Here is an 11277-nt window from a genome sequence, read left to right as displayed (position 1 = left end):
GGGTTTAGGAGATATTGAAATCTCCGAATCAAAACATGTTTATCTCTTCCTCAACCAATGCGTTCATTAAATTTTGCTTGGCAATCTTATATGATTGGATCCCAATTCCTTAGCTCACCAATGCTCTCTAAAAACAAACAAATTCCCAATCCCTTGGTTTAAATGTTCATAAGAAGAGATGATGCTTGATCACTGATTATACCACACAATTTCATGAACCACAATTTGGTAGGATTACATGTCACAATATCCATCCAAACCCCAATCCAATCCACTGTGAGAAAGCTTCTCTAGCATGAATCCTCCATTCCTTTCCCAAGGCTCCGAAGGATTCCAAGTATGAGTAGTTTCTTTCCCAAGACAACTACTCAATGGAATTAGATCGAGAAGCTTTCTAACAAAATTCAAGAGAAAAGATTGAAGAAGAAGATAAACTATTATTGATTCATTGAATTACAATAGAGCTCCCTAACCCAATGAAAGGGGGTTTAGTGAATCATAGCTCTGAATTCAATTACAAAGAAAAGGAAAACTAGCTAGAAGTGAAAGTAAAAAGTCCTCTCTAACTTAACTTCTATCCTATTTATACACTTTCTATATTGAGCTTCAGTTGTGCTTCTTGGGCTTTGAGGCCTCTCCTTGCTTTCCTTTTGCCTTGGGTTTATGATCCATAACCTTGATGAGGTTGTTGATCCAAATCCTGTAACATTTATTGAGCCAATTTAGTGATAATCAAATAATGACACATGACTCAATAAATTGAGATTTCAAACTCATCAATCCTTCAGGCCCAATCCCATAAACCATGATATTCAATTGGGTTTCATACCAAAGTAAGTTTAAGTTAATATTTGTGCTCAAAGACTAACTTAAATCACAATATTTTTGGCCCAGAAACCTTTTCCAAGAGTGGCATTTAAGTTGTAGTTTAAGCTTAAACTGCAGCTTAAACGCCAGACACTTCCAGTGAGGCCTTTTGTAGAAGCACGTTTAAGCTTCAGTTAAGGTTAAACTGAAGCTTAAACGTGGAAATGGAAGAAGGTAGCCCTGGAGAGTCATGTAGTCGAACACGTTTAAGCTTCAGTTTAAGGTTAAACTGAAGCTTAAACGTGGAGATAGGAAAGGCAGCCCTGGAGGTCGAACACGTTTAACCTCCAGTTTGAGGTCAAACTGGAGGTTAAACGTGGAAAAGGGTGGAGGCATACTGAAGGTCGAACACGTTTAACCTCCAGTTTGAGGTCAAACTGGAGGTTAAACGTGGAAGCTTGGAATGGTGGCCCTGGAGGTGTCGAACACGTTTAACCTCCAGTTTGAGGTCAAACTGGAGGTTAAACGTGGAGATGGAGAGAGCAACCCTGGAGTAGAAAAGCTATCGAACACGTTTAAGCTCCAGTTTGAGTCAAACTGGAGCTTAAACGTGGAATGGCTCCCTGGTACTCTTCCTGGTTCTGGCGTTTAACCTCCAGTTTGAGGTCAAACTGGAGGTTAAACGTGGAACTCCTCCCTGGGTGGCATACTCATTCTGGCGTTTAACCTCCAGTTTGAGGTCAAACTGGAGGTTAAACGTGGAATGCTCCTTAAGTGAGGCTTTTCATTCTGGCGTTTAACCTCCAGTTTGAGGTCAAACTGGAGGTTAAACTTCAATCCCAGCATTTCTTATCCTTCATGATTTTGGCGTTTAAGCTCCAGTTTAGGCTTAAACTGGAACTTAAACTCCACATGTGATATTCAAGCTTCCTTTATTGATTTTGTTGCTTCCTTGCTTAGCCTCTTCTTCCCTGAAATCATCCAAACAATTGCATCAAAGTCTTGCAAAATTTCATGAGAAATCTTTCATTCATAGCATTTAAGTAATATAACTAAAACTCATGGAATTTGCATCAAAATCATATTGTTTGGATGGTTCATTACTTTGTTCTTCATTTAACCATTTTTGGTTACTTTAAGCTCAAGAAAATGCATAAAACAACTAAAACTAACAGAAAAATGCTAGTGAAACTAGCCTATGATGCCTTGGCATCAATAAGTTAGTTATCTTATCTTATCTTTATCTTTGAGTTGAGGTCAGCTTATCTTCAAGGGAACTGCCCTTATCTCTATAGGCTTGGGCGGCCTTTGGATTTGGGTCGTGTTCCTCTATTTGGGCCCTTTATTGGGCTTTCCTGTCGATTTGGCCGACCTCTTTGAGAAGAGGTCGGATAGCCTGACCTGAAGAGGTCGATCGCTTTGTCACTGAATATCTCGGGTCGGATAGCTCGGCCCTGGGTGTGAACAGTTACCAAGGAATGAACGACCACGATTTCGTGCACCAAGTTTTTGGCGCCGTTACCGGGGATTGTTCGAGTTTGGACAACTGACGGTTCATCTTGTTGCTCAGATTAGGTAATTTTATTTTAATTTTAAGTTTTTGTTTTTATTCTTTTTATTTTCGAAAAATTTTCAAAAATTTTTAAAAAAAATTAAATTATTCTATGGCTTCAGAATTTTTAAGAATGAATTCTAGAGTTTCATGATGATCTATTGAAATCTGGCTGGCTGTGAAGCCATGTCTATCTTATGGACCGAGGTTTTAACTCATCATCACAAGAGCTTTTTGATTCTCATCAATTCAGCTGTTGTATGCTTGATTTGTATCTTAAAGCTTGGCTGGCCATTGGCCATGTCTAGTGTTTTAGACCGGAGCTTTCACTGAAAGCTTGGCTGGCTAGTAAGCCATGTCTAATTCCTGGACCGAAGCTTTAGACTAACATTGCATGATTCCTGGAATTCTTATTAAAAATCTTGAAATCCTTATTTTTCTTTTTCCAAATTAATCTTCGAAAAATACCAAAAAAATTTTAATAAAATCATAAAACCAAAAATAATTTTGTGTTTCTTGTTTGAGTCTTGTGTCAAATTGTAAGTTTGGTGTCAATTGCATATTTTTCAAACCTTCTTGCATTTTTCGAAAATTCATGCATGTGTTCTTCATGATCTTCAAGTTGTTCTTGATGAATTTCTTTGTTTGATCTTTAAAATTTTCTTGTTGGTGTCTTTTCTTGTTTTTCATGTGCATTTTCAAATTGTTGGTGTCTAAAGTTTGAAAATTTCTATGTTTGGTGTCTTGTGAGTTTTTCTTTTCTTAAAAATTTTCAAAAATAAGTTCTTGGTGTTCATCTTGACATTCAAAGAGTTCTTGGGGTTCATCTTGACATTCAAGGTGTTCTTGCATGCATCATGTATTTTGATTCATAATTTTCATGTTTTGAGTATTTTTTTTGTTTTTCTCCTTCTTCATTAAAAATTCAAAAATCAAAAATATATCTTTCCCTTATTCACTCATAAATTTTCAAAAGTTTGAGTTGACTTTTTCAAAACTTTTTAAAATTTAGTTGTTTCTTTTGAGTCAAATCAAATTTTCAATTTAAAAATTCTATCTTTTTCAAATCTTTTTCAAAAATCAAATCTTTTTCATTTTTTCTTTCATAATTTCAACATTTTCAAAAGTTATTTTCAAAATCTTTTTCTTATTTCTATTTCATATTTTCAAAATTAATGCTAACAATTAATGTGATTCATTCAAAAATTTTAAGTTTGTTACTTGCCTAGTAAGAAAGGTTCAATCTTTAAATTTTAAAAAATCATATCTTTTTGTTTCTTGTTAGTCAAGTAATCAACTTTAATTTTCAAAATGAAATCTTTTTAAATTTCTTTTTCAAATCTTTTTCAAAACAAATTTCAATCACATCTTTTTCAAAATCAATTTCAAAATCTTTTCTAACTTCTTATCTAACTTCTTATCTTTTCAAAATTGATTTTCAAATCTGTTTTTTTTCAATTAGTCTTATCTTGTTTGATTCTTATCTTTTTCAAAACTACCTAACTAATTCTCCCTCTCTAATTTTCAAAAATCACTAACCTCTTTTTCAAAATTCCTTTTTAATTAACTAATTGTTTTAAAAGAAATTTAATTTCATTTTTCTTTTTAAAATTTTCGAATTCTAACTAATTTTAAAGTAAAAAAAACAACAAAAATATTTTTATTTTATTTTATTTAATTTTCGAATTCTTTCCTCTTTCATCTCCTTCTAATTATTTATTTATTTACTACCACTTCTCTTCATCTTAAAATTTGAACCCTCTCTTTCTCTTGGTGTTCGAATTCCTCTTCTTCTATTCTTTTCTTCTTCTACTCGCATAAAGGAATCTCTATACTGTGACATAGAGGATTCTTCTTCTTTTCTGTTCTCTTCTTTTTCACATGAGCAGGAGCAAGGATAAGAACATTCTTGTTGAAGCTGATCCGGAACCTGAAAGACTCTAAAGAGGAAGCTACGAGAAGCTAAAACACAACACTCTGAAGAGAACTTTACTGAAATTTTCGAAAAAGAAGTTGAGATGGCCTAAACCAATAACAATGATGGAGGTGCAAGGAAGATGCTTGGTGACTTTACTGCACCAAATTCCAACTTACATGGAAGAAGCATCTCAATCCCTGCAATTGGAGCAAACAATTTTGAGCTAAAGCCTCAATTAGTTTCTCTGATGCAACAGAACTGCAAGTTTCATGGACTTCCATCAGAAGATCCTTTCCAGTTCTTAACTGAATTCTTGCAGATCTGTGATACTGTTAAGACCAATGGGGTTGATCCCGAGGTCCACAGGCTTATGCTTTTCCTGTTTACTGTAAGAGATAGAACTAGAATATGGTTGGACTCTCAAGCTAAAGATAGCCTGAACTCTTGGGATAAGCTGGTCACAGCTTTCTTAGCCAAGTTCTTTCCTCCTCAAAAGCTTAGCAAGCTTAGAGTGGATGTTCAAACCTTTAGACAAAAAGAAGGTGAATCCCTCTATGAAGCTTGGGAGAGATACAAGCAACTGACCAAAAAGTGTCCTTTTGACATGCTTTCAGAATGGACCATCCTGGATATATTCTATGATGGTCTGTCGGCATTATCAAAGATGTCATTGGACCATTCTGTAGGTGGATCCATTCACCTAAAAAAACACATGCATAAGCTCAGGAATTCATTGACATGGTTGCAAATAACCAGTTCATGTACACTTCTAAAAGGAATCCTGTGAGTAATGGGACGCCTCAGAAGAAGGGATTTCTTGAAATTGATGCTCTGAATGCCATATTGGCTCAGAACAAAATATTGACTCAGCAAGTCAATATGATTTCTCAGAGTCTTAATGGATTGCACGCTGCATCCAATAGTACTAAAGAGGCATCATCTGAAGAAGAAGCTTATGATCCTGAGAACCCTGCAATAGCAGAGGTGAATTACATGGGTGAACCCTATGAAAACACCTATAATCCCTCATGAAGAAATCATCCAAATTTCTTATGGAAGAATCAATAAAAGCCTCAACAATGCTTTAATAATGGTGGAAGAAACAGGTTTAGCAATAGCAAGCCTTTTCCATCATCCACTCAGCAACAGACAGAGAATTCTGAGCAGAATCCATCTAGCTTAGCAAATATAGTCTCTGATCTATCTAAGGCCACTCTAAGTTTATGAATGAAACAAAGTCCTCCATCAGAAATTTGGAGGCACAAGTGGGCCAACTGAGTAAAAGAATCACTGAAACTCCTCCTAGTACTCTCCCAAGCAATACAAAAGAAAATCCAAAAAGAGAGTGCAAGGCCATAACCTTACCTAGTGTGGCCGAACCTAGAAAGGAGGAGAAGAACGTGAATCCTAGTGAGGAAGACCTCCTGGAATGTTCACTGACCAATAAGAAGTTTCCCTTTGAGGAACCAAAGGAATCTGAGGCTCATCTAGAGACCATAGAGATTCCATTGAACCTCCTTTTACCATTCATGAGCTCTGATGATTATTCTTCCTCTGAAGAGGATGAAGACATCATTGAAGAGCAGGTTGCTAAATATCTAGGAGCCATCATGAAGTTGAATGCCAGTTTAGTTGGTAATGATACTTGGGAGGATGAACCTCCCTTGCTCACCAATGAACTAAATGCATTGGATAGGCAGAAATTACCTCAAAAGAAACAAAATCCCAGTAAATTACTAATTCTCTGTAACATAGGCACCATGACCTTTGAGAAGGCTCTGTGTGACCTGGGGTCAGGCATTAACCTTATGCCACTCTCTGTAATGGAGAAACTTGGGATCTTTGAGGTGCAAGCTGCCAGAATCTCATTAGAGATGGCAGACAACTCAAGAAAATAGGCTTATGGACTAGTAGAGGACGTGTTAGTAAAGGTTGAAGGCCTTTACATCCCTGTTGATTTCATAATCCTAGACACTGGGAAGGATGAGGATGAATCTATCATCCTTGGAAGACCCTTCCTAGCCACAGCAAGAGCTGTGATTGATGTGGACAGAGGAGAGTTGGTCCTTCAACTGAATGAGGACTACCTTGTATTTAAGACTCAAGGATCTCCTTCTGTAACCATGGAGAGGAAGCATGAAAAGCTTCTCTCACTGCAGAGTCAACCAAAGCCCCCACAGTCAAACTCTAAGTTTGGTGTTGAACCCCCATATTCAAACTCTAAGTTTGGTGTTGGGAGGTTCCAACAATGCTCTAAACATCTGTGAGGCTCCATGAGAGCTCACTGTCAAGCTATTGACATTAAAGAAGTGCTTGTTGGGAGGCAACCCAATGTTATTTAATTATATCTATTTTATTTTTGTTGTTATTTTGTGTTTTATTAGGTTGACGATCATGTGAAGTCACAAGAACAACTGAAAAATTAAAAACAGAATCAAAAACAGCAGAAGAAATAGTCACACCCTAGAGGAAGAGCACTCTGGCATTTAAACGCCAGAAACAAGCACCAAGCTGGCGTTTAACGCTAGAAACAAGCATCAACCTGGCCTTAAACGCCAGAAACAGGCTATATTTGAGCGTTTAACGGCAAAAACAAGCAGTAGTCTGGCGTTAAATGCCAGTATTTCATACAAAGGGCGTTTTACACGCCTAATTGGAGCAGGGATATTAAGTACTTGACCCCACTGGATCTGTGGACCCCACAGGATCTCCACAGGATTTATGGACCCCACAGGATCCCCACCTACCCTAACTCTCTCTCTTCACACCTTTTCATAACCCTCTTCTCCAAATACCCTTCACCAATCACCTCAATCACTCTTTCCTATCACCTCTTCACCACTCACATCCATCCTCTCTTCCCTATAAACCCCACCTACCTCTAAAATTTAAATTCTTTTAAGTTTGGTGTGGTAAAAGCATTGCTTTTTGTTTTTCCATAACCATTAATGGCACCTAAGGCCAGAGAAACCTCAAGAAAGAGGAAAGGGAAGGGAATTGCTTCCACCTCTGAGTCATGGGAGATGGAGAGATTCATCTCAAAGGTCCATCAAGATCACTTCTATGAAGTTGTGGCCAAGAAGAAAGTGATCCCTGAGGTTCCTTTCAAGCTCAAAAAGAATGAGTATCCGGAGATCCGACATGAGATCCAAAGAATAGGTTGGGAAGTTCTCACCAACCCCATTCAACAAGTCGGGATCTTAATGGCTTAAGAGTTCTATGCAAATGCATGGATCACTAGGAACCATGATCAAAGTGTGAACCCGAATCCAAAGAATTAGCTTACCATGGTTCGGGGGAAATACTTAGATTTCAGTCCGAAAAATGTAAGGTTGGCGTTCAACTTACCAATGATGCAAGAAAACGCATGCCCCTATACTAGAAGGGTCAACTTTGATCAAAGGTTGGACCAAGTCCTCATGGACATATGTGTAGAAGGAGCTCAATGGAAAGTTGACTCAAGAGGTAAGCCGGTTCAATTGAGAAGACCGGACCTTAAGCCTGTAGCTACAGGATGGTTGGAGTTTATTCAACGCTCAATTATTCCTACTAGCAACCGGTCTGAAGTTACTGTAGACCGAGCCATCATGATCCATAGTATCATGAATGGGGAGGAAGTGGAAGTTCATGAAATTATACCTCAAGAACTCTACAAGGTGGCTGACAAGTCCTCCACTTTGGCAAGGTTAGTCTTACCTCACGTCATTTGCCACCTATGTAATTTGGCTGGGATTGACACAGAGGGAGACATCCTCATTGATGAGGACAAGCCCATCACTAAGAAAAGGATGGAGCAAACAAGAGATCATGGACCCCAACAAGAGCATGAGGAAATTCCTCACCATGAAATCCCTGAGATACCTCAGGGGATGCACTCTCCTCCACAAAACTATTGGGAGCAAATCAACACCTCCCTAGGAGAATTAAGCCCCAACATGGGACAACTAAGGATGGAGCACCAAGAGCACTCCATCATTCTCCATGAGATTAGAGAAGATTAAAGAGCTATGAGGGAGGAGCAACAAAGGCAAGGAAGAGACATAGAGGAGCTCAAGAGCACCATTGGTTCTTCAAGAAGAGGAAGACGCCACCCTTACTAAGGTGGACCCGTTCCTTAATCTCTTTGTTCTTATTTTTCTGTGTTTCGTTTACTATGCTTTATGTTTTATTTATGTTTGTGTCTTCACTATATGATCATTAGTGTTTAAGTGTCTATGTCTTAAAGCTATGAATGTCCTATGAATCCATCACCTTTCTTAAATGAAAAATGTTTTTAATCACAAAAAGAATAAGAAGTACATGAATTTCGAATTCATCCTTGAAATTAGTTTAATTATTTTGATATGGTGACAATACTTTTTGTTTTCTGAATGAATGCTTGAACAGTGCATATGTCTTTTGATATTGTTGTTTATGAATGTTAAATATGTTGGCTCTTGAAAGAATGATGAAAAGGAGAAATGTTATTTGATAATCTAAAAAATCATAAAAATGATTCTTGAAGCAAGAAAAAGCAGTGAATACAAAAGCTTGCGGAAAAAAAAATAGAGAGAGAAAAGAAAAATGGCGAAAAAAAAAGAAAAAGAAAAAGCAAACAGAAAAAGCCAAAAGCTCTTTAAACCAAAAGGCAAGAGAAAAAAAAGCCAATAGCCCTTATAACCAATAGGCAAGGGTAAAAAGGATCCAAGGCTTTGAGCATCAGTGGATAGGAGGGCCTAAAGGAATAAAATCCTGGCCTAAGCAGCTAAACCAAGCTGTCCCTAACCATGTGCTTGTGGCGTGAAGGTGTCAAGTGAAAACTTGAGACTGAGCGGTTAAAGTCGAGGTCCAAAGCAAAAAAAAGAGTGTGCTTAAGAACCCTGGACACCTCTAATTGGGGACTCTAGCAAAGCTGAGTCACAATCTAAAAAGGTTCACCCAATTATGTGTCTGTGGCATTTATGTATCCGGTGGTAATACTGGAAAACAAAGTGCTTAGGGCCACGGCCAAGACTCATAAAGTAGCTGTGTTCAAGAATCAACATATTGAACTAGGAGAATCAATAACACTATCTAAATTCTAAGTTCCCATAGATGTCAATCATTCTGAACTTCAAAGGATAAAGTGAGATGCCAAAACTGTTCAGAGGCAAAAAGCTACTAGTCCCGCTCATATAATTGGAGCTAAGTTTCATTAATATTTTGGAGTTTCTAGTATATTCTCTTCTTTTTATCCTATTTGATTTTTAGTTCCTTGGGGACAAGCAACAATTTAAGTTTGGTGTTGTGATGAGCGGATAATTTATACGCTTTTTGGCATTGTTTTTAGATAGTTTTTAGTATGATTTATTTAGTTTTTAGTATATTTTTATTAGTTTTTAAATAAAAATCACATTTCTGGACTTTACTATGAGTTTGTGTATTTTTCTGTAATTTCAGGTAATTTCTGGCTAAAATTGAGGGACTTGAGCAAAAATCAGATTCAGAGGCTGAAGAAGGACTGCAGTTGTTGTTGGATTCTAACCTCCCTGCACTCAAAGTGGATTTTCTGGAGCCACAGGAGTCCAAATGGTGCGCCTTTGATTGCGTTGGAAAGTAGACATCCAAGACTTTCCAGCAATATATAACATTCCATACTTTTCCTGAGTTTAGATGATGCAAACTGGCATTCAACGCCAGCTTTTTGCCCTATTCTGGCGTTAAACGCCAGAAACAGGTTGCAAAGCAGAGTTAAATGCCAGAAACAAGTTATAAACTGGCGTTAAACACCAAGGAAGACCTCTACATGTGAAAGCTTCAATGCTTAGCCCAAGTACACACCAAGTGGGCCCAGAAGTGGATTTCTGCATCATTTACTCATTTCTGTAAACCCTAGTAACTAGTCTGATATAAATAGGACCTTTTACTATTGTATTAGGCATCTTTTGATCATCTTTTGATCATTTTAGATCTCTAGACCTCCATGGGAGGCTGGCCACTCGGCCATGTCTACCCTATTTTTACTTTATGTATTTTCAACGGTAGAGTTTCTACACACCATAGATTAAGGTGTGGAGCTCTGCTGTTCCTCATAAATTAATGCAAAGTACTATTGTTTTTCTATTCAACTCAAGCCTATTTCTTCTCTAAGATATTCATTCACACACAAGAACATGATGAATGTGATGATTATGTGATGCTCATCACCATTCTCACTTATGAACGCGTGCCTGACAACCACTTCCGTTCTACATGAAAATAAGCTTGAATGCATATCTCTTAGCCTTTTGATTCACGATCAGAGTCTTCTTGGTATAGGCTAGAATTATTGGCGGCCGTTCTTTAGATCCAAAAAGTCTAAACCTTGTCTGTGGTATTCCAAGTAGGATCTGGGAAGGGATGGCTGTGACGAGCTTCAAACTCGCAAGTGCTGGGCGTAGTGACAGACGCAAAAGGATCAATGGATCCTATTCCAACATGATCGAGAACCGACAGATGATTAGCCGTGCGGTGACAGCGCATTTGGACCATTTTCACTGAGAGGACAGGAAGTACCATTGACAACGGTGATGCCCTACATAAAGCTTGCCATGGAAAGGAGTAGGAATGATTGGATGAAGACAGCAGAAAAGCAGAGATTCAGAAGGAACAAAAGCATTTCTATACATTTATCTGAAATTCTCACCAATGAATTACATAAGTATCTCTATCCTGTTTTATGTTTTAATTATATTTTAATTATCAAATATCCCTAACCATATGAATCTTTCTGACTGAGATTTGCAAGATGACCATAGCTTACTTCAAGCCGAAAATCTCCGTGGGATCGACCCTTACTCACGTAAGGTTTATTACTTGGACGACCCAGTGCACCTGCTAGTTAGTTGTGCGATGTTGTTACAAAGAACTAAGATTATGAACGTGCGTATTAAGTTTTAGTGCCGTTACCAAGGAATGAACCATCACGATTTTGTGCACCAAATTTATTATTTGATCGATGTTCAATTGTTGGGTTTGGACTATACTTGCAACGGACAAATTC

General features: G+C 37.7%; 1 non-coding gene across 1 annotated transcript; it reads right to left on the bottom strand.

The window, feature by feature from the left end:
- Nucleotides 1-4779: 4779 nt before the first annotated feature.
- Nucleotides 4780-4887, bottom strand: LOC112787099 (small nucleolar RNA R71). Its single transcript, XR_003194531.1, has one exon. It is a non-coding gene; the product is annotated as a small nucleolar RNA R71 (small nucleolar RNA).
- Between the last annotated feature and the right edge of the window lie 6390 nt (nt 4888-11277).

Source organism: Arachis hypogaea, chromosome 20 (genome assembly GCF_003086295.3).
Source record: "Arachis hypogaea cultivar Tifrunner chromosome 20, arahy.Tifrunner.gnm2.J5K5, whole genome shotgun sequence".
Classification (NCBI taxonomy): domain Eukaryota; kingdom Viridiplantae; phylum Streptophyta; class Magnoliopsida; order Fabales; family Fabaceae; genus Arachis; species Arachis hypogaea.
This window is presented reverse-complemented; position numbering and strand designations above follow the sequence as displayed.